The following is a 4,468-nucleotide window of genomic DNA, read 5'->3' as shown; positions in this document are numbered from 1 at the left end:
CAGCTCGCGGTATTCCATCCATTTGGGTGCCGCGAAGATGTACCAGGATTTGAGGCAGCACTATTGGTGGAGGCAGATGAAGAAGGATATAGTTGGGTATGTGGCTCGGTGTCTCAACTGTCAGCATGTTAAGTATGAGCATCAAAGACCGGGTAGCTTGCTTCAGAGATTAGAGATCCTAGAGTGGAAGTGGGAGCGGATCACCATGGACTTTGTAGTTAGGCTCCCACAGACTTTGAGGAAGTTCGATGCTATTTGGGTTATTGTGGATCGGCTGACTAAGTCCGCGCATTTCATTCCAGTTGGTACTACTTACTCTTCATAGCGGTTGGCTGAGATTTACATCCGAGAGATCGTTCGCCTGCATGGTGTCCCAGTTTCTATTATTTCAGATAGGGTGTCGAGTAGGGCCGTGTAGCGAGAGTTGGGTACTCAGGTTGAGTTGAGCATAACTTTTCACCCTCAGACGGACGGGTAGTCCGAGCATACTATTCAGATATTGAAGGACATGTTGCGTGCTTGTGTCATTGACTTTGGGGTTTCATGGAACCAGTGTCTGCCACTCGCGGAGTTTGCATATAACAACAGTTATCAGTCGAGTATTCAAATGGCTCCGTACGAGGCTTTATATGGGAGGAGGTGTAGATCTCTGGTTGGATGGTTTGAGCCAGGTAAGGCTAGGCTCTTAGGTACAGACTTGGTCCAGGACGCATTAGATAAGGTGAAATTGATTCAGGAGAGTCTTCGCACGGCGCAGTCTAAGCAAAAGAGCTACGCAGATAGGAAGGTCCGTGATGTGTCTTTTATGGTTGGGGATAAGGTTTTGCTGAAGGTATCACCCATCAAGGGTGTTATGAGGTTTGGGAAGAGGGGCAAGTTGAGCCCCCGGTTCATTAGGCCTTTTGAGGTGCTTCAAAGGATAGGGGAGGTGGCTTATAAGCTTGCCTTGCCACCCAACTTGTCGAGTGTGCATCCAGTATTTCATGTTTTCATGCTCCGGAAGTATATTGGAGATCCGTCCCATGTTTTGGATTTTAGCACGGTTCAGTGAAGGAGCAATGGAGAGGTTAGACTGTGGATGAGGCCACCTGGGAGATTGATCGGGAGATGCAGAGCAGATATCCACACCTATTCGAGACTCCAGATATGTTTCTAGACCCGTTCGAGGACGAACGAGTGTTTAAGAGGGGGATGATGTAATGATCCGACCAGTCGTTTCGAGAGTTATAGCCCCGTTTTCCCCATTTATACTTCTTTTTGTGTTATTGAGCTATATTATGTTATATCGGGTTAGTTGGTTCGGGTACCGGAGTGGTTTCAGAGTGAATTGAGATACTTAGTCTTTTAAGTAGAAACTTAAGTTGGAAAAGTCAACCGGATGTTGACCTATATATAAACGATCTCGGATTTGAATTCTAATGGTTCTGTTAGCTCCGTTAGGTTATTTTGGACTTAGGAGTGCGTCCGGAATGTGATTTGGAGGTCCGTGGTAGAATTGGCTTGAATTAGCGAAATTGAAAATTTGGCGATTTCGGTCGGCAGTGGAAAATTTGATATCGGGGTCGGAATGGAATTCAGAAGTTGGAGTAAGTTTGTAGTGTCATTTGTGATGTGTGTGGAAATTTTGAGTTCATTCGGATGTGGTTTGATTGGTTTCGGCATCGGTTGTCGAATTTAGAAATTTAGAAGTTTTTAGGCTTGAATCCGAAGGTAATTTGATGATTTGATGTTGTTTTGAGTGAATCGAAGGCTCGACTAAGTTGGTATGTTGATATATGACTTGGTGGTATTTTTGGTTGAGGTCCCGAGGGCCTCGAGGTTATTCCGGGTGGTTAACGAATTTGTCGAAGTTGGAAAATACAGCTGAAGCTGCTGTTACTGCTATTTTCGCACCTGCGGAAGAGAAGAGTCGCAGGTGCGAGGCCACTGGTGTGCGTGGGGAGTTCGCAGGTGCGGGCAATGCTGGGCTAGGCAGAATGCGCATGTGCGAGAAGGCTATCGCATCTACGGGCCCGCAGGTGCGAAACCTGGGGCGCAGATACGGAAAGGGGACTGCTGGGCAGGCTTCGCATAAGCGGAGGAAACGCGCAGGCGCGAGAATTTGCTGCGCAGATGCAGAAAAATGTGAGGCCAAGGCTGGATCGCAGGCGCGAAGGATTTGGCCGCACCTGCGAGCCCGCATGTGCGAGGCCTGGAGCGCAGCTGCGGAAGCTAGGGAATTAAGTGGAGTTCGCGGATGCGGCGCCTTGACTGCAGGCGTGGAAAAAGAGCCCGCATATGCAAAAAACCCGGGCAGAAACCTTAAATAGAACCCTTCGCGAATTTGGTTCATTTCTACCATTTTCAAGTCGGTTTGTGAAGCTTTTGGAGTGAATTTTGAAGGGTGATTCAAGGGCTATTAGTGAGGTAAGTTGCTTGAGCCCTAATACTCATATATACGGTGATTTCCCGTTGTTTAATCATGTAATTAGTGAAAATGAGGGGTTAGGGCTTTGAATTTTTGGAGAGTAATTTGAGGATTTGAAGGACCAAACGATGTCGGATTTTGATGAATTTGGTATGATTAGATTCGTGAGTGAATGATCTTTCTATTTTATGTGAATTTTGTCGGATTTCGAGATGTGGGCCCGGGGGCCGGGTTTGAGCCAATTTCGGGTTTTGGTCTAATTTTTTAGCTTTCTTTGTGGAATTCATTCCATTAGCGCGTATTTATGGTATTGTACTGATTGTGAATAGATTCAGAGTATTTGGAGGCCGAGTCTAGAGGCAAGAGCATTTCGGGGTAGAGATTTTACCGGTTCGAGGTAAGTAACGATTGTAAATCTAGTCCTGAGGGTATGAAACCCCGAATTTCGTATCATTCTAGTATTTTGAGGTGACGCACATGCTAGGTGACAGGCGTGTGGGCGTGCACCGTTGGGGATTTGTGACTTGGTCCGTCCCGTAGCAACTGTAAAGTTGCATATTTTGTTGAAACTATGTGATACTTATATGTTTTAGAAAGAGTTTTTGTAAATTGGGTTGAATGCCATGTTTGGGCCTTGTGTAAGTGTTATTTGGACCCTTAGGGGCCTTTTCTTACTATCCTCTCATTGTTTTCGATTGAAAATCTATATTCAGTCATGGTTATACTTATTTACTGCATAACTCAGTTTTATGACTCTATTTTGATGCATATAAATGTTGTTTTGGGCTGAATGCCCTGTTTTTTTACGAAAATGCCCGAGTGGCTTGAGAGGTTTATGACCGAGTGAGGCTGAGGGTCTGATTTGTGAGGATATTTATGGGATCGGGCTGCACGCCTCAGCATGTTGCATATTTATGGGATCGGGCTGCACGCCGCTGCATGTTTGATATCGGCCGAGGGCCTGAGTGATTTATGCCATGATTTGGCTTGATGTAGCGCTTGGGCTGAAGGAGCCTCTCCGGAGTCTGTACACACCCCTAGTGAGCGCAGGTACCTACTGAGTGCGAGTGTCGAGTGCTGAGTGACTGGGAGGCATGAGTGATTGTGAGGTATGCCCGAGTGGCAAAGGTGATTGTGAGGTATGCCCGAGTGGGAAGAGTGATTGTGAGGTTTGCCCAAGGGGATGTTTATGATTTCTTCATTTTTGCTCACCTTTGCATTTTTCCTTTGTTTGAAAAACTGTTGAAAAATATCTTTAAATGATTTTTACTGAAACCGGGTTTAAACGAGATGATTTGATTCAAACACTGATTTTTAATGCATGCTGGACTTACTGAATTTTTGTGATATGAACTTGATATGCTTTATTGCTCGTCACTACTACTCAGTCTTTATTTATTGTTGTTACTTACTGAGTTGGTGTACTCACGTTACTCCCAGCACCTTGTGTGCAGATTCAAATGTAACTGGATACGGTAGCAGTTATTGATTGTTCTGGTTGCAGATTTTTCTTGGAGATAGCAAGGTAGCTGTTTGGCGATCGCAGCCCCTGCTCTTCTCCCTCTTACTTCCTTTAGTTGTATTTAGTTATTTTCCAGGTTGAGTTAGCCTTGATAGTGTTAGATAGATTGTAGTAGATGCTCATGACTAGTGACACCCCGATGTCGGGCTTTTCCTTCCGCACTTTTATTTTGATTGGAACTCCTTTATGAAGGTTTTTATATTAAATAACATTGAAATTATCTTTGAAATGAAAATATCGGCTTGTTTTGAAAATGAGTCGGCTTGCCTAGTTCCACGATGGGTGCCATCACGACAGGGGTTAGTTTGGGTCGTGACAGAGGCCTAAGAAAATTAGCCTTAGCACGAGGATTCAATTAGTGATACCCGCAACGAGGGAAACGAGGCCATACTGGTCCACGATGGCTGATATCCATGACATGTTCGGGAGGCAACTCCTAATGATGCTGAAGAAGAGCACGTCACCGAAGCAGTCAGGGTCTTGCAAGAGCAACATGAGGCCATTATAGGCCATCTCACAAGATAGGATAAGGTCATGAC

The sequence above is a fragment of the Nicotiana tabacum genome, chromosome 15 (assembly GCF_000715075.1).
Source record: "Nicotiana tabacum cultivar K326 chromosome 15, ASM71507v2, whole genome shotgun sequence".
Classification (NCBI taxonomy): Eukaryota; Viridiplantae; Streptophyta; class Magnoliopsida; order Solanales; family Solanaceae; genus Nicotiana; species Nicotiana tabacum.
Note: the sequence above shows the minus strand (reverse complement) of the source record.